The sequence below is a fragment of the Perognathus longimembris genome, chromosome 19 (assembly GCF_023159225.1).
Source record: "Perognathus longimembris pacificus isolate PPM17 chromosome 19, ASM2315922v1, whole genome shotgun sequence".
Taxonomy (NCBI): domain Eukaryota; kingdom Metazoa; phylum Chordata; class Mammalia; order Rodentia; family Heteromyidae; genus Perognathus; species Perognathus longimembris.
In genome coordinates this window covers 41,999,599-42,024,213 of record NC_063179.1, presented here as the reverse complement: position 1 = coordinate 42,024,213, position 24,615 = coordinate 41,999,599, and positions in this window count along the sequence as shown.

The window sequence follows — 24,615 nt, the reverse complement described above, 5'->3', positions numbered from 1 at the left end:
AAATCAAGTCTTAGCAGAATCTAGAAGATGATAAATACTGTTGTTGCCTAGAAAAAAATAGAACCTACTTTTGTTAGTTTTATTACTTACCACAAATGGATTGTATTTTTGAATGAGCTTGTCCACAAAACCACATTTATGAATTAGTGATACATTTACTTTCCCTAGCTAGTATTCAGAAACATTAACATCACCCCCTCAGAGCTTCTTATCTGAGATATAAGTATTTATACTTCCAGTAAACGGCAAAGAGGTTTTCTACATAAGATTAAGTCAAGAAATTTTGTTTTCCATGGATTATAAACATTAGATTTGTTAGAAGATTTTAGCATAGTGATTTAGGTAGAATTGGACCAGTGTAATTTACATAGTTTTACAGAGAGGAAACTTTGTTTTAGTCCCCAAAACATAAGTTAGTTCTTTGGACTCCAACCTCGAGGCCTACTTCAGACTTTTTGAGCTCGTATCCAATTAAGAACCTACAGCCTGTGTCCAGCCTGTTAGCCAGTGTATTTTAAATGGGATGTCCTTAAATAGGAACTGGAGTAGAAATCCAGTGGGTTCAGTAGCCCTGTCTCCTATCCCACCACCAGTCTTTTCTAGGAAATTATCTACCTCCCACTCAACCCCCTAGTTCAAGAAGGTCATATTTGTAGACTTTGAATCAATCAGTCCTTAGTCAAGGCCCCTGGGCTGGCCATTCGGCCCAGGTTGAACCAATAGGAATAGCTCTTGTTAAGAATATAGAATGAAAGAGAAGGAGCTCATTTTTCCCAGGTAGATGGACATCATTATTGGCTATATTTTCGATGATGTTGTCTTGGGGGATAGAGGACCCAGAGCAGAAAAAGAGGAGAGAGCAAACACTGGGCGAGTCCGATTCTTTATTTCATTCAGATCCACTCCATGCTTGCCCTAGAGGATTTCAGAAGCCTTGTTGAATAAATTCTTCCTGGTTTAAGCTAATGACTCATTTCTCAGGTCCTGGCAAACCCATGGGGGTTACACTGCTGGAGATGGGAGCACTTAGAAAGCCCATTCGATTATCATCTCTATGGAGAGGCGTTATCTTGTCACCAGTAGTGGTTCCTCTATTGCTTCAAATCTGCTGAAGGCTCAGCATGGCTCTGCCCTTGGTCTCTGAAGCTACCAGACATACAATTGTCTGTGTGTGTGTCTAGCTGCTGTGGCATTTTCCTGGCAATGTGTAAGGATTTGTGACAGAACCTTTTGGTATTTTCTTCCTCCTCCTATCACAATTGCTTTGAAGGTAGCCTGGACTTCCACCAAATTTGCATTCCCCCTTCCAGTAGGCTACACTTGGCTTCTACTTGGCAGCTATGGCTCTGACACTTGAGCCTCTTTGGTCACTCATGTGGGATCAACGTGCTTCCCCTGGAACACAAGATGAATGGCTGAGAGGGCAGAGCAAGGCAAATGGCACACACCACAGATTACCCGGAGCATGTTCCCAGCATGTGGAAGTCTGTGCTGGCCATTCCATGTGGTTGTAGAGCTTACTCAGAGCCTAGAGAAAATATATATTAACAAGTGCTAAACTGGGTTAATAGATATAAATATGTAAATAAGTCCATGTGTACAGAAACATTGGGAAATATTTCAGAGGCAAATATGGAATCAGTTGTGGGACATGGAAAGGAATAGATACATTTTTGGTCCAAAACATGTTTACTTAAACAGGAGATGAGGAAGTTTCCGAAAAGCTATGAGGACTATTTGCACTGACACCCAGGAAATATCTCTCAGTGCTATTAGCAGTGCACAAGTTGAACAAAAATTCCTTGCCTTTATGGAGGTCCTGTGTTGTTGGCTATTGGAAATAGCCATGAAAAATGGTAACAAAAATGCTGTCAGTTGAGCATTCTTTTCTTCCAGAGCGTTAGGCTGCTGTGATTTTATGCACTATTTCACGTGTTTTACCAGAGGATAACCTCTATAAGTGATAGCACTATGTCTGCTTATTTATCGCTCTCTCTCTCTCTCTAGTGCTGGCACATAATTAGTCTTAGTGAGTACGTTTTGGGGGTTTTAAGAAACTGCCAAAAACCTTCTCGTTTTTTGGTGCCTGACCTAGGGCTTAAACTCAAGGCCAGGGTGCTGTCCCTGAGACTCTTTTTCTTAAGACTAGAACTTTCCCACTTGGGCAACACCACCCACTTCTCACTTTTTTCTGAAAAGTTGATTAAAGGTCTCATGGACTTTCCTGCCAGGGTTGGCTCGAACTGTGATCCTCAGATCTCAGCCTTCTGAGTAGCTAGGATAACAGATGTAAGTCACCAGTTCCCAGCTAGTCCCTAAACAGTTTTAGTAAATTTTGAAAAATAAAATAAAGGACACCTCTCCTAAAGTCTGTGGGGTTGGTGTTATTACATTCATTTAACAAAAGTTAAATTGAATGACAGAGGTTAAGTAATTGGGCCCAAAGCACATACCAAGAGAAACCAAGATTCACACCCAAACTGCTTTCCAGTGTCTTGTATCCAAGATACTGTTTTGGCACCTATCATGTGACTAATGCCTTCCTGTTGCCCCGTCCATTCTTGTCTTTAAGCTGGCCTCTCATAGTACTTTTTGTCCCTGTGACATTATTCTGTACAAACAGAAAAATGTGGTCTTTGATAAGTTTTTAACCTTGAGCTGCAGATTTCAAGCTTCATCAGCCTAGCCAACATCCCAAAGGGAGCTGTGGCGAAGACTAATAACCCAAAGCCCTTGTTTGCGCTGCCAACACGCTCCTTTGCATCGCTCCTCTGCAACAGAGCCGCTTACCCCCCTCCGCCCCACGAGCACACTTGCTTCTGGGGAGGTTCAAGGATCCCTTTTCATTAATCTCAAACCTATGCGCGAGTCAGCCGACAGCCATTGTCCATAACTTTTCTATCCCTCTCAGTCATACTTGTTATATGCTATTGGTGGGGACTACAATGTCATTGCCCTTTGGGAAACTAAAGATGATGGCTGTTGGTTCCCCCAAAACCTTCCAACTCCAAAGCCCCCGAATGGGACTGGTTTTCTGTGAAGAACTAAGGAGAGTGACCCCGGAGCTGACCTATGACACATCCCTGAAGAGCCACCCTGGGTGTTGGAAGTCTTACAATGTCACCTTTTCCTTCATGTCAAGTTAAGACAAACACTGTCCTCATGCCCAAATTCAGGGTGAAGAAGTCTTGAGGGTGCAGTGTCAGAGAACCAGGAGTGTAGTCTTCTTGGCAATCTATGAATCACTGCTACCTTAAACTTAAAATTACTTACTTGCAACTTGCTAAAAGATGGGTCCTTTTGGATTCTCCTGTCAACAATGAGTATTAGAGAACTCCAGAAATTAGCCATAAATACACTGAAACTCCTTGCACTTGAGAGAACTGGTCACTTTGACATTGTGGTGAGAAAGAGAAGAAAGAGATAGAGACAGAGAGGCAAAGAAGAGAGAGCTGTTTATTTGATTTACTTTAATTTAAAAGCACATGCGACATCACTCAAGTGGTGGCATTCCAGTGACCAGGTAGGTGCTATTTGTAGCTCTAAATCCCTGCCATGTCCTTTCCTCTGAGCCTCAGTTTCTCATCTTGACGCGTAGTGGTTAAACTTGCAGTTCCATTGGTTCTCAACCAGTTTCAGCTCTCCAAGTCTCCTCTTGAAGTTGGTAGACCAAAGTTTAGAAAGCTGTGGGGTAAAAGAAAATGCTTCAGGGAGAAAAAATGCCAAGAAAGGAGGTTTATTAGGTGGTAATAAGTTTATAATGTGACTCAAGACCTCACTGTGGTCTATATCTACAAGGGTGGCACTGTAATTAGAAAGCATTTTAAAGGGAACATTCCCGGCCAGGAATAATATAATTTCAGTCTTTTATCCAAGCTTGGTGCCTATACACATGAGTTTTCTAAACGCTGCAGACTCACAGAATTTGTTGTAAGTATCTTAGTGTCTCTCAGGCAATAAATGGAGCTGTGGCTGTAGAGAGTGTTACCTCTGGCTCCTAGAGTTACCCGCTAGCTCAAGACCTCCGGGGGTGGTCTTGGCTTCCCTGGTGGTCTGCAGTGTATTTCCAAGGGGTTGGCGCTTGGCCTTCTGGAGTAGTCATGCGTTGTGAACAGTACTGTCTCTGCTTATGCTCCAAAAGGGATTTATAATTTACTTGTGTTATGTCTTCTGAGAGATTGCCAGATTAAACACACACACACACACTCACACACACACACACACACACACACACACACACACACACACACACACCCCATTCTTCTGTTTTCTCCTCGTGACATTGTCTGTGCCCACTCTGTCCCTTCATTTTATGGTGCTAATTCACTGAAGGGATTGGAAGGCCTGAATCTTTTTGCGTTCTTATCGAGTAGCCCTTGGCTGAAAGTGTTCGATTTCCTGGATTCCCCCTGGGCTTTGGCAGCTGTATCCGGTGGTGCTCTGCTTCCGGCTGTCACTGAGCATAGCCTTGTGCGAAGTATTAACATAGAAGTTATCTCCTGTTGTAATGACAGTCGTTTTTCTTATCCAAAGGGAAGTGTCAGTTGTCAAGATATCATCCAGATGGTGCTTCATGCTTGCCTAATGAAAGGTCAAGAGAGAAAATAAAAGAGAAATTATTTGTAGGTCAAGGTTTGTTATTCAACATCAAAGTTTAATTTTAGTGGAGAGAAAGGAGGAGAATATTCACAGGCCTAACTTACACAGTTTATTAATGTGCAGTCTTTTTTTCTTTTGTTATTGGCTATTATTTCAAAGACTCTTGAATATATATAGATATATAAATAGATATAGCCATAGTTTTGAAGTAGTAACCATTTACACAAAAATATACTCAAATTGAAGTTTCTATTAGCTCAATTTTCCAATAAACAAACATTAAATCACAACAACCCAAGTCCCTGAAACCTTTTAAACTTATTTTTTGTTGTTTGACAATAAAATTTCACATCTGGGCAGACAAACCTGGTGCCAAGTTCCAATTGAACCAAATTTCCAACAGATGAATTGTGTTGGAGCCAGCCAGAAACTGCAGGCTTCTAATGAATTGCCCCATAGCCCTTTACCCACCACTGCTGCTACAATGCCAGGATGACTGTGCTGAGTGACCAATGGACCCAGCATCTTGCTGCAACCCATCTTTAGCGGAGAGGAATTGCTTTTTAATTCACTCTTCATCTGTTTGTGATTGGGCAGGGTCTTCTCCATTTATATCAAATGTCAGACTTTCTCCATTTAGGTCATGTATGCCAATATAAGTGCTCCCTGCAGCCTACGTGTGAGTCTCAAGTTAACAGTGACCTGGTTATTCCAACTAGCCCTCCTAAAAGGGGGCTGCTGCTGCTGCTGGATGAATTACTTCCTGCTTCCCTTTTCTCTGCACACCCATAGTACTTCATTCAAAAAAATTGCAAATGTTCTGTAACAAACATTCCACCCTCCTTTATCCCCCATGCAACATGGTTTCAATATAATCAAGGCTTATTATTTCTTGCTTATATAATGTCCAGAATATGTTCCCAATTCATTATTCTGGTGTTTTTGTATGTGACTTGGAGACCCTGAATCCTTCTACCTGTGACTCCACTGTTCAATTCACAGTGCTTATTATTTCTTTCTTAATTTTTATTGTCAAGGTGATGTACAGAGGGGTGACAGTTACATACATATGGTAGTGAGTACATTTCTTGTCCAACTTGTTACCTCCTCCCTCATTTTCTCCCACCCTCCCTCCTCCTCAATTCCCCCACTCATGTTGTACAGTTGGTTTATAACATATTGTCTTGTGAGTATTGCTGTTGCATTGGTTGGCCTTTTTCCCTTTGTCTCACCATTTTGATGTTCCCCTTCCCTTTCCTGATTCAGATAATCATATATACTCTACCCAGAGTATCAAAATCATAATAGCTCAATAGCGAAGTGTGCAAACAATCACATAAGATGATGCTAAATGAAATGAATTCCAAGCGAAGGAAACAACCGGTTTATCATTGTTGTTATTTTTAATGCACTATGTGAAATTCTTTCTCTCCTTTTTGGTTTCTCTTCCTTGGTTTAGCCGCTGTTGTCATGGTGCTTTTTGACATAACCCCACAGAAGGAGAAAGCGTGGTGAAACCCCTTGGGAGGTTTATAGGGCCAGGCGTGGAGCATTAGCCATCACTTCTGCTCATCCTGTCCTTTAGCCACAAGAACAAACGGAACCACAAACAAGTCTGGGAAGTATGGGCCAGGCTTGTGCCCAGGAAGAGGACATGGGATTGATGAATGTTGAGCTGTCTCTGCTTCCCTCAGCTCTAGCTGTGCTAGCAGTGCTTGGTAATAGAGTACTCTGCCCCCACCGCACTCAGACGTTAGAAAGGTCCTCAGTGCAGGCACCAGAGTAGAATCAGGTCTTCCCTTAGTCTTTCTCCTGTGTTGGGGTGAATGGACCAGGTGAATTTCAGCCAGAAGAGAAATCATGTAGACGTATTTTATGAATCTTGGGTATCTGTATTGTGAGAACAGACTGTGAAGTGGAGCAGATGCAACTGTTAAGGTCATCTCTTGCAAAACTGAAAAAGAATTCTCTCATTATGCACTCACTGTAAAAATGCAGAAAGAAAATGCTGAAAATATTTTAAGGAAGGAAATAAAAATCATCCGTAATTTCTTTTCCCAAGAGATGCTGAAATATTTCTTGCTTATGTCACTCTGATAATTCTTATGTGCATATCATTAAGTTAATTTGTATCAGTAAAACAGATCATACTGCACAGTATATACTATTTTGCAATCTGGTTCTCTTTCTTTTTTTTAGTTGAAAAGATGTGTAATGAACACCAACAACATGTAAATAAATATCCGTATCATGATTTTTGGCTACATATTATTTGATTGCATGCACATGTGTGAGAATAATCATATAGTACATTTACTGAGTTGAACAAATGTACACCAGGTGGTCAAGGAGACCTATCTATGATGTCTATTTTATTTATCAACTTATTCCCAGAGCAAGAGACAATGAATTCCTCATCCTGTGCTCTGATTAAACAGGCCAGGCCACTGCAAAGCAAGGGCGCTTCTCAGACGTGAGTGTCTATACAAAGCACATGTGGGTTTTAAGAATACATTGATTAGGGTCACAAAACCTAGGTGGGCTCTGCTATTCTGAAATCTTCACAAGCTCCTAGGAGCTGCCTCTGTGGCTATGCATTTTGAGTAGCCAGAATCTACCCGTGGTTCTCAACTTTGGGGGATTTCTTCATCCAGACTATGTTCAGCAATGTCTAGTATGACATTCTTGTCATTGTGACTCGTGAGTGTGTGTGTGTGTGTGTGTGTGTGTGTGTGTTACTGGAATCTTGTGGGTAGAAGACAAGACAAATGCTGGTTTCATACATGTTCTGTTTCTCTGAGAACATCCTGTCCCTTGGAAGAAACTGTGATTTCCACAAGCCACATGACCTTGTTCTTCTGCTCCCCGGGTGCCTGGTATTTACTCTGCCACAGAGTGTAAGTCCCTGAAATTGTACCGATCAGGAGCATTTACAATGATGACATTAACAATGTGCATAGGATTAGAGGGAGGCAAGGAGTGAGTTCACACATAAAAATGATTGAGAACAAGCTGCACTCAAGCAGCTTAAAATGATCCATTAATACTCAAGTAATTAAAAATTGCGAATGTGTTCTCTGAGGCTCTATTAGCATAGATGTGCATATATATATATATATACACTCATATATGAGGTAGCTGATGTGTGTGTGTGTCGCTGAAATAAGGAAACAGCTGCTTTTCAACTGTTCTATAATTCATAGGCTTTATTTATATCTCAAACACCCTCAACATACCAGCTTCCGGCTTGGATGGAATGGTATGACAATTCCTGTCCATGTTCGAGAACCCCAGCTCACCACAGAGCACCTTGCATATGAAATTTTCCGAGAGTGACTCGCAGCCATGTGCGAGTCAGCTTCGGGACCTGGACTCTGCTATCCATCCGGCCTTCTGGGATCCCAGCTTTCCACTGTCCCACCACTGCGCCGACCTCCACCACCCCACCGTGGCGTTGGCTGCTGGCCCTTCCCATCGCCTGCAGACTCTGCCTTCCTCAGCCACATTCCTGCGTTGACCTGGACCCTGTCCAATGGATCTGTGCCTCGCCAAGGTTCAGCTAATTCACCCTGGCCACCAGGGCTACCGGTCCCCACAGCATCCTGACAGCCTCACAGACTCTTGTAAATTAGAAAGGAAAGCATTCCCTCCCTCTATGTCACCTTCATATGGGGCGGTTGGTGGGGGGGGGGGTGTGTTTCTCACAGCACGGTGCCTCCTCGGGCCTCACACCTGCTAGAGACCCGCCAAGCTTCTTCAAGGAGTGGGCAAGTGCCACCAGGGCGGCAGAGACCCGGGGGGATTCCATCCCCAGACGCCAGACTATGTGCTTCGGAAGTGCTCACAGCACGGAGCGGAAGCCAGGCCAGGCAGCCGGTTGCCTGGCTCGCCCAGGTTTATCTTTCTATTTCAGGTAGTGAATTCACCCTTGAAGAACTCACTCTTGTGCCATCTTTTAGCCGCCTCAACTTCTGTACCCCTTGAAACATGTTTACACACACTGAGCCCCATTAGAGGCGTGGCCCGGGCAATCACAGGACATCGTGTTAGTCACTGCCAGTTGACTTAGGGGCACAGGTGGGGTGAGGTGGAGAACAGAACAGTGCACAGTGAGGAACAGCACATATCACGTGCTGGTGTTTAGTAACCTTCGATCTTAGACTACTCAAGACTTTCACTATATCTAAGTTCATTATAGCACTTTCTTCAATTAGTACAGACCCTCAAGGTTATACACATTAGGGGTTTATGCTGCTTATAAGTTTGTAATCTAGGAACACTGACGAAGTTAACTTAAGAGTACTAGTTTGGAAATGTAAGGTGGATATGTTCCATCAGATAATAGAGATAATCTTTAAATATAGAAATGAATGAAAAACGATTAACACTTGCATGATTACTGCTGAGTACAAATCCAAATGGACAACAGTGGACAATACCTAAAATAATACATGTCTCTTAAGCATTGTTCCGGAGTGCTCTTAATTCCAAGTATCCTCCCAATTTCCCAAATCTTTATCTAGAAAGCATTTTAAGAGAGCTATGGAAAAAATAATTCGTGGGAGACTAGGATATTCTAAGTTGAAGTCTTTGGACACCTCCTCCATCACCCTTCCCCTGGGGGGTGGGCGGAGGAGTGGAAACACTCTTAGAATGCTTAGGAGATAGGGAAAGAGTTAACTAGATTTTGTCTTTGTCCTATGCTTTGGCAAGCTATTATTTTGTCCTTCAAACTGCACCTCATCCTCTGGTTTCAACTATGACTCCTCTGAACATGAGTGTGCGCATCTGTCTCCCCAGCCTTGATCTCCGCACAAGCTTGGGGGCATGACTTTTCTCCGTTCAACGAAATCTCAGTATCTAAACCCAGATTCACCTCGTCGTGTTCTCCAGGTCTGTTTCCAGTGCATCTCATTGCGACATTCGCTTTTGTAATCCTGTCACCGTGAGAAACTTGATCAAGAGTGCACAAAGCACTGAGAGGCCTTTGGAGGAGTTTATTCCCTAGCATGGAGGTGGGAGAATTTCCATTCCTCCTATTTCTCCTCATTGGAAAAGAACAAAGCGGAACCGTCGCAGCTTACGGAGGCTGCAGGGAGAAGAAGGAAGGAAGGGAGGTAGTATTTCTGCTGGTTGGGATGGTGAGCCAGCGGGGATTCTTGTACCACATGCCATTCTGGAATGAGGTCAGTGGTCTAGAGCTACCGGACCCACATTCCCAGCATGGCGGGGAAGCGAGCGAGCTCTGGGTGTGGTTCCTCTCCCGGCAATGCAGTGTCTCCAGGCAGCCTGGCCACACGTGCATGGGCACTAAGAATGCAAAGGATGCCACCCAGCACAGCTGCTGCAGTGTCTGCCTTCGGGTTCTGCTGGCGGACTGGCTCAGGCCTGGCATTGTCCCAAGTTGGGCCGGAGCACATTCTGCTGAAGTCTCCCAGCACATGCTGGACCTTCCCACCTTTTCCAGACGCGCTCTTCTTCTCTCATCCACTCGCTCCTGAGTGAGAGGCCACAGCCTCCGCTGCCCACGGCTGGTTCGCCATGGTCTCTCTGCACAGCACGGTCAAGCTGATGCTGACCGGCTCTTGGTCTTCTTGGTCAGTGAAGCACAGGAAGAGCGACTTGAGGGAATCTCAGCCAGGCAATCTGGATTTAAATCCCGTCTCCATAATTTCTAAGTTAGGTGATATTTACAAATTACTTAACCTCTCTAAACCTTGGTTTTTTTCACCTATTCAAAAGAAATAATTATGGCATTTGTAAGTCAAACACTTAGCATAATGCTTATTACACATTTTATTACCAAGAAGGTATTTACTTCACAATGTTCTACACCACAACTAAAACACTATCATTTCTAAGAGGTATTTATTAATAAAAGGATGGCTATTTGTTAGGTAAGTATGACAGTATAGTCACTTTTACACCAATCCTCTAGAAGAGACAAAACAGAGGTTTTAATTCCACCTAGTGAATCAATTTGAATGATTTTCACAGATCACAGTTTTTAAGTAGTAGAGTAAAAAAATCTAAAGGCCTTTGCCTCAATTGAGAGACTATATTTTTTCAAATGTGTACTGTTTTTTTTCAGCCAATATTTGTTTCGTGTTACCTTGGTTCTGGGACAGGTGAAGTAAAATTGGGTGTGATAGGGAAAAGCTCCAACAATAAGACACAGGTAAGCCAACTGATTTACGGCCACTTACTCAAGAGCTGCGTGCGGTCTTCAGAGATACAAAAATCTGTTCTAAGTTGAGTACTCGACTAGATCAACTCATTCCTCAGAGAAATTCTTTTCAGAATTCTGTTGGGTTTGATCTGGAATTAGAAAGTCACATGAAATGCTTTAGCACAACAGGATGTAATAAAATGAGTTGTTTCCCTAGATGATAACTAGAAAGTTGAGGAAAGTAAAAGTCACCAAGAATCTTTGCTACCTTTAAGAAAATGATGAAATGCCTCTAGCAGCCTTGAACCAAGAGCATCCTGCCTGGGGTTTCACCTGGGAGCCACCGGCACCTTTACTCATATCTTCCACTCACATCGTGCTGCAGAGGGGGCTTCTTCTCTACCATCTCAGTCTATCATTGGCACATTTCATTGACTGAGTCTGAATGGAAACTCTCCAGGCAAAGGACTCTGGGAAATGTAGTTTTTTTTAGAAATCCAGCTCTGCCAAACAAAGCAACACATAACTTGGAAGTTTCGAGCATATCACTGATTGATGAGAGTCTGTTGATGAGCATGATCCTCTTCTTCAGGTCCAGGGATCTAAATGTTTCTTCATGGAGGAAGGTGGCAACATTGTCTACATCCATCTAAGAAAGAAGGGCAAGAGTTTCCCCTTTGTCCCACTGTCTTAATAGCAATAGAACTCCATCAATGCGTGCATTGGACCTATCTCAAAGAGAATATCCAGGGCCTTTACAATGTCATTTTCCATATGGCTCTTCAGAATTGGTACAGGGTCAATTCCTTCGAATGGCAACTTAGAAACAAACACTCCTTTCCCAAGTGATTCAGGTCATCTGTCTATGGATGCGTTTGTTTTTTCCCCTCCCTATATGGTGCTTCTGTCCAATAGCCCAGTCTTCAGGTGGCTGTGCCTCATCTCTATTTCCTTCATCCTTCTACCATCAAGTCCAGTCTAAGCCCCTAGGGTTTGAGGCCCCGGAGTCAAGTTCTCCCTTTATCTTCTTCTAACAACAGGTTAACACCATTTTCAAAGGTTTCTCCTCTCATCACAAAAACCTGTTCCTAACCAATGGAAAAGAAAGTTGGCTTTGTGGACTGCAAGAGCTTACTTTGGAAGATAAAAACTGTACATGAACTATTTCTTTCTAGAGATATTTCCAGAAGAGCACACGCGTGCGTGCACACACACACACACACACTTTATGACAGAGGCATGGTTCAATAAGGAAAGGACAATTGTTTTTCATGTCATGTTGGAACAATTAGGTATTTATACAGAAAAAAAGTAACTTTGATTTCTATCTCGCACTATACTTAAACATTAATCCAGGATAAGCATGAACTTTAAATGGGAAATAAATCAAGCTGCCCATTCCTGAAGTCACTAAGATGTTCTTTGCTTGTATAGGCAAGTTTCTGCTGCATTTGGTGTGGAAGAGTTTTACCTGCCGGCCTCCTGTACCCTCTGTTTCCACAACTCTTCTGGATTCTGTAATTTTAAGGACATCAAAGATCCCATCTTCCCTGTGTGATGTATCTTTTAAAAAATATCTCTTTACAGATTGGAGGGGAATATGAGTGGGCTCTTCCCAAATATGCTAAGTACGAGTCAGGTGCTTCTATATGTATCTCCCTCAATTACCCTGGGGGGAAAAATCCTTTCTCCTTACACCAAACTCAAGGGTGTAGGGAGAGGAAAGAGATAGCAAAAATGTTGAAGGTAAAAACAGTCTCTTGTCCTCAAGCCCCGAGTCCTTCTCTCTGACCCTCTCAGAGATCCTCAGGACTTAGAAGGACTGTCATCATGGGTCACCCACCCCATCAAAGGTCCTGGCAGTACTGGGGGACAGACTGGGAGTGGGGTGGGGCGGGAGGCACTGTTCAGGGGCAGTTCTCTCTTCACTTGTAAACTTGTAGTCACAGGAAAAAATGCAGTTTTAAATAAAGAAAAAAAGGCAAAGGTGGAAGAAAAACTTTATGATCTCAGTATAGGTAACAAATTTTAAAAAGACCCAAATAGGATTAATCATTTAAAAAATGCTAATAAATTGTGCTTCATTAACGTTAAGATCAATTGTTCATCAAAAGGTACCAGTAAGAAAACTAAGGTATGAACCTAAAAGTTTTATTGAATCCTACAATATTTCCTTTTTCACTCTTGACTTTGTTGGTATTAGGATTTTATGTAACTTAAGGTCTCACACTAGCCTTGGTTTTTCTTGGATAGTTTGGAGAAAATGGATTCATGGGGGCAAAAAAGTAAAAAGGAAATTCATAGACCAGGAGAAAATTTTGTAATACAAGCCTGATAAAACCAACATCCATGATATAGTAAGAACTTCTATGAATCAAGAATGAAAGGATAAGTTTAAAACGGAAGAGAAAAACTTGAGTGGGCACCACATAAAAGAAGACTAAAATCCACATGGAATGTGTTCAACATTAGCCACCAGGATCTTATAGATTAAAATCACAATAACATAAAGCTTCACATTTACCAGAACACTGAACATTTTAAAAGATGGACAAAACCAAGTGTTGGCAAGGTTGTAAGCAATTCTAACTCTCATACATTGGGAGTATAACACCATGCAATCACTTTGGACAACTGCCTGGCAACATTGTTTCTCTAGATATATGCCCAAGAGAAATAAATGTTTATATCTAACAAAAGCATTTACAGAAACTTCCTCAGAAGCTTTATTCATTATATTCAGAAACTGGCTCTAACACAAATATCTATCAGTGGTATAAAGGACAAATGTATTGTGATATATTTATATACAACGATTATACTTCGGCATAAAAAAGAATTAACTACTGCTCCATCAAAAAATGTGCACAAGCCTCAAAGACCCTGTGTTGAATGGGTAAAAAAAAAACAAAAGAACATTCTGTAAAATCAAATGAGATTGAGGAACCACCTACTCCATGGTAATAGAAATGAGAAGTGACCACCGAGAGTAGCTCCATGCTGACTGGGAAAAGGCCAAGGAAACATTCTGGAATTTGTGGGAATGTTTACATTTCCATCTGGGTAATGATTGCATGGGTATATGTTTGTAAAACTCCATGGAATCATGTACTTGAGATTAGTGTACTTCCTAAGAGCATATTATTTGAAAAGACAGGAAAAGAGCCTGTAGTCACACATTAATAAAGGAGAGAAATCAATTCTGCAAAATCTTTCATTAGGTGATCTCATTGTTATGTGAACATGATAAAGCTTGCCTCGACACACTCAGGTGGCACAGAGGGCTCAATCAGTCCAGAGGACTTCTACTTTTTCCTTCCTTCCTTCCTTCCTTCCTTCCTTCCTTCCTTCCTTCCTTCCTTCCTTCCTTCCTTCCTTCCTTCCTCCCTCCCTCCCTCCCTCCCTCCCTCCCTCCCTCCCTTCCTTCCTTCCTTCTTTCCTTCCTCCCTTCCTCCCTCCTGCCTGCCTCCCTGCCATCCTTCCTTTTCCCTTTCTTCCCCTCTCCTTTCTTCTTCTTATGCTGGTACCAGGGCTTGAACTCAGGGTCTCAACCTCTTGCTTGGCTTTCTGCTCACGGCTGTCACTCTATCACTTGAGCCATGGCGTCTTGCTGGTGAAGTGGAGCTGAAGGTTTTCTGTCTGAGCTGGCTTCACATCTCAGCCTCCTGTCATCCTCGCTAGGATGACCGACATGAGTCACCAGAGCCCAGTGTCAGCATGGGTTTGCACAGTACACAGTACACTATTTTATATTCAACTATTTCTCATAGCAGGAGTACAATCTAAAGTGACAATAAAATTACCATGTAGAAAACATATAAACAAATAGTACAGTCATCTGTTGTTATCCGGTATTGTGCACTGCACATAACTGTGTATGCTATACTTCTACCTGCTGGCAGCACAATGGGTTTGCTTACATCAGTATCTCCACAAACATGTGACTAATGCATTCGGAATTCTTCAGCTCCATCAAGCCTTATTGGGGCCACTGTTGCATATGCCATTGGTGACCTCAACATTCTATGTCACATATGATGGTATTGGGGAACTTAAAAAGACACCAAATTCATTTTGTTTCTTCTTCCTATTACAATGTAAGTACTTCTCTAAAATGTACATATTTCTGGTTGCCACATACAAACGTATCTGAAAAAGAGAAGAGCGTGTGTTTACTTTTTCTTGCAGCAGCATATGAAGACATGTACTGTGCATATAAGGATAGGTAGTGGAAAGGCCAAAGGAGAATTAAGGTTAATCAGACTGCCCTGGATAGTCCATTGCCTAGCGTAATGCTTTCCATACACAATAACCAATAAACACTGGAATTTTTCCAGTTGACGCTTTATAAACAGACTCAGTTCCATTAGAGTCAAAGGAAACAAGTGCACATGTTTACTTGTGAGGCAAGGGCTCAGAATAGCCGCTCTCCCTTAGCTTCCTGTTGGCAGCATGACCTTTATATGGACACAACATACTCACCTGATGTTGCCTTTCAAGCCTGGGAAAGTCCCTTCCATGTAACACTTGCTGGCCTGCTTCCCACTTCCTCTTCTCGTTTGCTTGGTGGCCTCTGGGTAACGAGACATGCTATGTTTGAACAATTCCACCAGCAGCAGACAAGCTTACCTCAGTCTAGCCACCGACTTAAAAAGTACCTGCATTTTCTGTTTTGGAAAATCCATCCCGTGTCTCCAGAAATGAGCATCTCCTCCCATGAACTTCTAGTAACTATCTGGAAGATCTCAAGGAGTGAACCTTGGCTGACCCACTTGAATGCATCTTTGAAATCCCTCCCTTTTGCACTCTCTGTGGAGTCAGGCGAGGAGTCTGAAAGCCCTTGAACACTTTGGTGAAGCATAAATTCAGAGAACTGTTAGTTTGGGGATTTGAGGAATAGATTTCAGGAAGTAGCAAGGAATAATCATGCTTTGGGCCATTTCATCATTGTCTGTTCCCTAGGGTTTACATGTGTTCTTTTCCTCTTTCCCCACAGATTTGCATTTCCTGTTGGAAAGAAAGGAACCAAGTCAGTATTCAATCTGCAAGTGATATTAATCAAAATTGTATTTTAAGTGACAGCTCTTGGTAATGTGGGGATAGCTCCATCTCTCACAAAAGATCTATTTTGTCTGCTTAAAGACGAACAAAAGGCGGTATGTATCTTCCCTGCATAAGAAATCACCTCATACATATAGATCCCTTTCCCATGTGCTCATCTTTTTAAGCCCTGTTACATGTGCATTCAGAGGAATATCAAGTAGGCGCTTTAGGCTGCATGACCAAGTTCATGTTATTTTAAGAATCCAAGGGTTTGACCTCAGCTTTCGGTCATGCTTCAAATGGATAGATCCTATGACTTGCCATTGTAAAATTAGAATTTTTTGTTTGATGGGTTCACTTCTTTATCTCCGTGGTAGAGAATAGATGGAGATAGTGATAATTAAGGAGAGGATAATTCATTGATGTCTCTGTGTAGAACTCACAGACTGCAAGTTTTTTGGGTTGTAGCCTAGAAATAGAATCCTTTGGTGTTTGAACTTGTTTATTTTGGTCATAATGTGACTACAGAAGGAAAGGATTAGAACGTTTTTGAATGACTTCCAAAAGCATCTTAGACATCAAAAGGGTTCTATAAAATGACATTTTAATGATTTAATGTAAGTGCACCAGAAATGGATACATGGCATTTCCTTTAGATGCACACAAAATTTTCAACTAAAGAGGAAATATCAAAAGATAAGACTTCTGATTTTATTAAACTCCAAATAAGACCAATGCTAAAGCAAAATAGCTTGATTTTGCTAAAGCAGTGACTTGATGCATTTTTGAATCTATAGAGTTTCATATCAGCTGACATTGTTTAAATACAAATCATCTTGGCTCATTATTGAAAATGTTCAGGCTTCCATGGCAACAATAGGGTTCATTTTCTTCAGACTAAACAACAATTTAGTGCAAACAGTGAAAAATACAATGTGACATGTCAGTGTCAGCAGAAATGAGAAGCACGAGCTCAGGTGGAGGTTGCAAGCTGGTGGCCCGTACCCTGAATCCATTCTATAGTCAGGTTTGAGTTGACCCAGAGAGCATCCAAAATGGGGTTGGAATAGTTGCTGGGATTTAAGTGTCTGGTGATTAAGCTTTTCTTGACAAATAAAAAGTCCGCATGCTCTGAAACCCCGTTCTATATAATGACAGCACAAGAGGAAGGTAGCGCCTGTCTACATGGAACAGGGGAATGGTGGGGGTTTTCTAGCTTGCCAAACTTTGCTCCTCAGCTTCTTCAATTGGTTGCATCACCTACCTAGCCTATCTAGGTTTTGACTGTGGGATAGATACCGAAAAAGAGGGATGGACTTCAACACTGCAGAAACCTTTATCCTTTTTCAGAAAGAGATGAGACATGCATGCGCCATCATCTTCAAATGAAAATCAACTCTGGATTGTTCAAAACCTGAATGTCCAAGTACAAATTCGTTTCTCTACTGTCACTCCATCCAGTGGTTTCAGCTTCAGTGAAAAGGCAAGAGGATCACAAGGGAGCACACAGCTGAGATACACTGCAACTGTTGATACAGCTGCTGAAAGAAATGACCCTTGAAAATAAGATTGAATTATCAAATTAATTAGGAAATTCAGTTCTCCAAATTCTATCTTCATTTACTTTCTACTGAGGGCTACATAAGTCACTGGGCTACTTAATTATTGCTTGGAATCTTTGGTAAGCACAAGATAGAAATTAGTTCTGATGACTCAAATCTTTTTTTATTGGTGAAGACTATCATAAAGAGGACACGATAATAAAATCAGACATGGCATGGGCCGGTCACAGGTGATGACCATATAAAATACTCTTAAATCAAGTTAGTCAGGCCGAATAAAAATGACCTTAAATAAAGTTAAGTAAATTATTTATCCTAAGGGAAGAAAAAGTCAGAAACCATATGCAAATTATTATGTAAAAACCATCAATGTGACCAATCAGTCACTAGTAATGTTGTTGTAAGTAGACAGGTACCATGTTATAGTAGGCTTGGCTTATTTATACTTGTTTTATAACCTTGCTTTGAGTGAGCACAAGTAATTAGGCTGTTCCATGTGCATGCTTTAATAACTCAGAAGACAGCCTTGATTCCTTCCTGGAATCAGCGCTCACCAACAGAGAAATGCTACAACCCCAGGGCTAGGACGAAAGGCACCTAGGCTAAGAGGACAGGTGATCCGTTTGAATAGCACTAATTCAATGTTACCACCACAAACGAACAGCCAGCTTTGGCAAGGTTCCCTTTCTTGGCAAGAACCAGTTGTCCTTGTTAGGATATACACCATTCTCCCTACAACTAAAATGGATTTAGATAAGGCTCACGATTACCACCTCCTGTGAGGATCAATTTATCTGTTTTACTTGTGTTTCTCCTTAACTCTTTTTGGATTCAACTCTTAACATTATTGCTTCTCAATGATTTACCCATTATTGACCCCTCCTTGTGCAGAGCTCGGCTGTGGGGAAATCCCGATGTCCCTTCTCAGTGGAATTCTAGGGACGTGGCAAAAGTTGGTGTGGTGGTTATGGTCTGAAGAACTCTGAAGTTGTGATTTGCCATTGTAATGGATGGTGCTTTTCCCCGTCCTATATTTAGTCAATATACACATATTGGTTATATACTCCAGATGATATGTAGTGCCTGAGCTAGAGCATTTAAATGAACCAGTACCGGTTAATTAATCCACTTCTGAATATCTCCAATAATAGAAAGTGAATGCTTCACTCGGCAGTTCTTACTAGCATATTATTGGTTAGATAAACTTGCTTGTTGCTAGCCAAAAGTTTTTACACTGATGGCTATCATAGTTATTAATTTGAAACTATGCATTGATTTTTTTCTATTTCTGAAGACACGTCACAGAGATGTATTGTTTACAGTAATCAGATCACCATTTGGATGCTCTTTTTCCTTCAAACCAGTGGCACGCACTTAGTGGGGTTATTTTTGATGGGCGCCTGGTCCTCGAGTGGAGAAACCAAGTCATTCCTTTGATATTTTAAATATGTGCCCCATTCAGAAATGCACATTTACACTTGGCTATTACCAGTTTGTGATGGCTGGACTAGACCTGTCTCCAGGATGGAGCTTTCCATTGTCAGATCTCTCAGACAATCTCAGTAATCAACATAGTTGCACAGAGTTGCAGAAGGATTTATATGAGACAAGCGATTCCAACCAGTTAATCTACCATCTGAGGAGTTGCAGAGGAAATGGGAAAGTCACTGTCATGGTACACTAAGCATGATGGAGATAGTATAGCCTCATTCTAGCTTGTGTGACTCAACCTCCTCAGTCATTCAGATCTCCAGAGCACAACTTCACGAGACTCTAGGAATCCATAGGCTTTCCCCACAAGGACATCATTTACACACACACACACACACACACACACACACACACACAGTTTTTTAAGTAGTTGTACAAAGGAGCTCAACATGTGACTTGGTGAGTCTGACCCATCTTGATCAATGTCACCCTATTATGGTCTCTCTCATGTCTCCCAGAACCCTCAATTTTCCTAGTTCTGTTTTTGCATATATACATTGATCATTAGGACTGCATTCACCTACCCTTCTTCTGTCTGCTTTCTTTTTTTTTTTTTGGCCAGTCCTGGGCCTTGGACTCAGGGCCTGAGCACTGTCCCTGGCTTCTTCCCGCTCAAGGCTAACACTCTGCCACTTGAGCCACAGCGCCACTTCTGGCCGTTTTCTGTATATATGGTGCTGGGGAATCGAACCTAGGGCCTCGTGTATCCGAGGCAGGCACTCTTGCCACTAGGCTATATCCCCAGCCCTCTGGCTGCTTTCTAACACTCTCCTCTTTACCTCATTCTCTATCTTGACATTACAAGTTGCAGTTTCCTGGTGTTCATTTACAAGAAGGACATCTTTCAGAGCCTCCTGTAACTCAGATGTACAGAGAAAAAGAAAATCATAGGAGACGTTAGGGTAAAAAAAATTTTAAATGTCAAGAGAAGCATGAGAGAAGAAAATTCTCCCACGCTCTCTCAGGATGGATGAATCCTAACTTTTATATTCAGTATGCTGTGGAGGATCTGATGTAACAGGAGATGAGAGCAAAAAACCAGTTACTCGTAGTGAGTTTCAATGATAACAAACCTTAAATAGAAACATGAAACGCAAAGATAGGAAAACCCACATAGAACCAATTTGAGGAATGAGTGTTTGCCCTGGAACCCCTGATGCCATAGGCACTTCTATCTATTTTCATGAATGTGCTTCAGATACACAAGTCACCTAAGTGCAACTGACAGTGCAGGGCAGAGGCCAGAGCAGATTCCATGCCACGCAGCATGGAGAAGGAGAAGCCAGCAAGCGGACTTGAGCCGTGCGGTGCGCTTCCTCAGCTCTCAGCCTGTGCAACAGTCTGGCCAGTTCCCAAGAACTGAGTTAATTTTTACCCTTGAGTATAAATTAGTCCAGCACACTGGCTGCAGGACTCCAGAGCTGGGCTCAGACTCAACTTGCCTTAGCCGCATCGTGTACTGCAGCCAGGTCTCCTAAGCCCACCAGCTAATTAAGCTAACTTCCTGGAGGGAGAATTTCAAATGCATGGGGAATGTGCATTAGACACCAGTGAAACATTACTGAGATGCTAGTTAAAGAAGAGGTTATATCAACTGCAAACGTCTCAGAGAGAATGTGTAATTTTGTAAATCTGTATTTATTTGATTCCCGCTGGGTCTAAGATACGGAAATGATATTAAGTCTTTATCCTTTGTTGGAAAACTTTGTGAACTTAAAACTACTTTCATTTGACTAAAATGATTTCAGAAGCATTAGGCCAGCCCATAATAAATATAACTAGATTAATTATTCATTGTAATGAGAATACACTAAAATCACCATGGCATTATTGCTCTATTTGTTGCATAGTGGGAATTTAGGGGTAAAATTACAGTTAGAATAATAAAATAACTACAAAAGGACCCCCGTGACTGGAATGGTACTTTATAAATAATCTGTTTCACTGCTGTTAGGAAAAACTTTAGGAAAAAAAGGTCAACCACAAAGTATGGGCATCAACTATTTTCCATTGTTCAAATTGTACAGTGGTATCACATGCACTTGGAGACTCATTCTTGATTCTGTGACAACCGCATATGATAATGAAAACACAGGATAAAACTGATCAGGACGAGGTCAGCAAAATGTCATCAACCTGAGGGGAGAATAAAGTGGCAGTCTACAAAAGCCTCTGGCGATCATTCCACTAACATTAAATTTAACTGAGGAAGTCTAACAAGGCTTTCTGCAGAAAACTGTAAAGAGAGGAATCTGTACAGTAAAAACCCAGGTTAAATATAGCTTATATTTGACAAATGAGAGAAAGGGACTGAAAACAGTAAACTGAGGTGACAAAAAGACAAGTCACACAATGTTAACAAAGAAAGAAATAATCAGTTTTACTGCAGAGTAACCGTTGGTTCAATGAAAGATCTGGAATAGATGGCGAATTGAAGTAACCGCATTATGATTGGTGCTGTGGGCCTGGCTGGTGCCGTGGTATGAATGTTATAGTGGGGTGGATTGCCACTTGGTGCAAGGCTCATGTAGAGATGAAATCAGGAAAGTCATTGACACTAAAAACAAGTTTTGTGGTTTTGTTTTTTGTTCTTTTGTTGTTGTTGTTGTTGTTGGTCTCAGAAAAGAAAGGTTTAATGTATTGATGCACAGAAAATCGAAATGATGGATATTGAGAGGGAGTTGAGAGGGAAGAGGACTAAATGGGGTTTTGCTTGGCTGTGGGTGCCCCTCTCCCACTATTGTCTAAGGACAGAACTGATAGACGCATTATGTCAAAGACATGCTCATGGAAACATGAGGATGCCAGAATAAAAATGGAGTTGTAAGCTAACCAGTGAGCTTGCCACAGTTTCATAGGTGCTGGCAGAGGACACAAGACTCCTGGTTCAGGAGACATTTTCTTGATTGCAGTAAGAGCTGTAATTATAGTATGTCCATTCTCTGAGCCATAGGGCCTAAGGAGGTGAAGGGACAAAGGCCAGATGCTACCTGCACGTGTGGTAGTGGCCTGTCTGCCTGCCTGCTCTCCCTTCCTTTCTCCTTCCTTCCTTCCTTCCTTCCTTCCTTCCTTCCTTCCTTCCTTCCTTCCTTCCTTCCTTCTTTCCTTCCTTCCTTTTTCCCTTCTTTCTTTCTCTTTTCTTGGCAGTGAGGGACCTCAGTAGATCAAGGGAGGTTAAATATCTATTAGAAATGGAGATGGAAGGAAATCATAGATGAAGATTGATTTGTTCCTTATTAGGGACACAACATAATTCTGGGCTGGAAGTGAATGCAGTTTCCTAACTTCCCTGGCTATAGCAATAGTAATTATAGGCAGGGGAAGGTGAGCACTATATAACTCAATTGCAGTATTTTTATTGTTTCCACAGGAACTCCACCATGTGGGGAATGTTTGTTCAGGGAATATGCTGTGTTTGTCTTCATTTTATCCAATTGTCCACAGGAGTGATCGAATATTATGTTCTTTAACATTAATTCCATGAAATGTGCTTGAAGTATATTGGTTTTTAAACAGGAAATGAGTCTCAAAACTCCTGAACTATTCTTTGGCAATGTCCTCTCATGTACTTACATTCTATCATTGTGTTATTAAGTTGATCTTCCCTTCTGCCCTTCTATTCAGATTTTTTTAAAATATATAAAAACCTAGTAGTGGGTTGCAAACCTTTGTTTTTGGATTGGAGCCCCCAGTATTTCTGCCTGGGGACATTATCATGAAATTATGTAGAGTGTCTTCTGATTGAACCTCCATTCTATTTCACTGTGGGGCAATAGGCACAATATCATGTTTGGGAGATCATACAGCTCTGGGAACTTGGGAAATGGCTTACTTTTCCTAAACTGCTATTTCAGTGAATTTGCACAATGACAGGAAAAATACTACCTCCCTAACACCACTGTTGGGAGGACTGGATGAAAACATGCCTAGAAATCCCTTTGGAGACTGACACATAATAGCACTTAATAAATACGATAGATTATTCCAAAGAGCAGGGTGGGTAGGGGTGGAGAAGGAAAGCTCTTAGCAAATGTGGATAGAGTCATTAACATTTTCTAGTGCCCTAGAATTTTTGTGGACTGTGCTGTCTCCAAGAGAGATCCGTAACTTTTCATTGCGTTGAAGGGCCTTCTCTGTGAAGGAGGAACATAGCTCATCGGGGTTCGTGTTCTGTGGTTAAGGAACATGCTGGTGTTGATTTAGCTCACTTACAAAGCCGCACACTGTGCAGTAGCATTCATCACCCTCTGCATTAGTTTATTAATCAGTCAGTATTCCTCTAGGGATGAAGAGTGTATTCACTTTCCAAGGGAGGCACCAGAGGTAAAATAATGTGCCCTAACAGAGCCCAAAAGGGAATGGGTGACTCAGTTCTCCATCTCCCGGGGCCTGTCAGAGTTGGAGGTCTCATTGTCATCGAAGACTTTTTCACCTCTCTAATGGATGATTTAATCATAGGTATTTCATTTGCTACATGAGAAAGAGTCAGTTGAGGAGAAGAGAATATAAACTGGCTAGGTGCCCAGAAGTGAAATTACTGGGTCATTGGGAAGCTGTCCATTTAAATTTTTTGAGGAGCCTCCATACTGATTTCCACAGTGGTTGAACAAGTTAATGCCCACTAAAGCTACCAGCACAACTATGTTCATTGCAGCATTATTTACCATAGCCGAGATATGGATTCAATTCAGATGTCCCTCAGTGGACAAATGGATCAAGAAAATGTGTTTATAAACACAACTGAATTATACTCCTCCATCAGAAAGAATGATATTGCACCATTCATGAGGAAATGGAAAAAAATTATATGAAGGGAAGTAAGCCAGACCACAAGAGAAAGAGGCTTCATGTTTTCCCTCATTTGTCATAATTAGAATGTGTCTATAAATCTAAAGTGAACACACTGGATGGTGAAAGACAAAAAATACACATTGAAACATGATAAATTATACAGATCTCTAGACATTCATTCACACGGTAAGACCAAAGGCGGATATTTTAGGAAAGGATCACAAAAGCTCAATAGTGATGTGCATATGATTATATAAATTAATATTTATTAAAATGGTCTCCAAGAAATGGAAACAAGATTTTTTTCTTTTTTGCTGTTTTTGTTTGCTTTACCTTTTGTCTTATTTGTAAGTTTATCCATTTATGGGAGGGTAATGGGGGCACATAAAAGAAAGGATAAAGGTTGAACAAATGTAGTGGTAATACCAACTAAACACTATGTTGAAAATGTGGTTGGGGAAGAGAGGGAACAAATGGGAGAGAGCTAGGGAATGGGGGACATTGTCCAAAAAGAAATGTACTCTGACTTAGGTAACTGTAACCTTTCTGTACATAACCTTCACAAATATATATATATATGTTTGTTTATATATACATCATATATATGTATATATATATATATATATATATATATATGATTATAAACCAGATGAAGAGTCACTTTGGACTTTAGTCCTTTCCCTGCCCTCACTGTGATGTAACAAGGTATAGTTCCCTGCATAGCCTCTCTAGCCCTCATCTCTACTTTCACAATGATGTAGGATCATATAGGATCATGCTTCTTCCAAGGCCAACACTACGTACTTTCAAATTTTTGGTGATACAACTCCTACGAATGACCTGGAAATATGACTAAATTTGAAAAAAAATTGAACTTTCTTCTTTGTCACTAAACAATATACAGCAAGTGACTGTTGAGTACTTCAGAATTAAAGGTAATGTAAGACTAGCCGTCTGTGG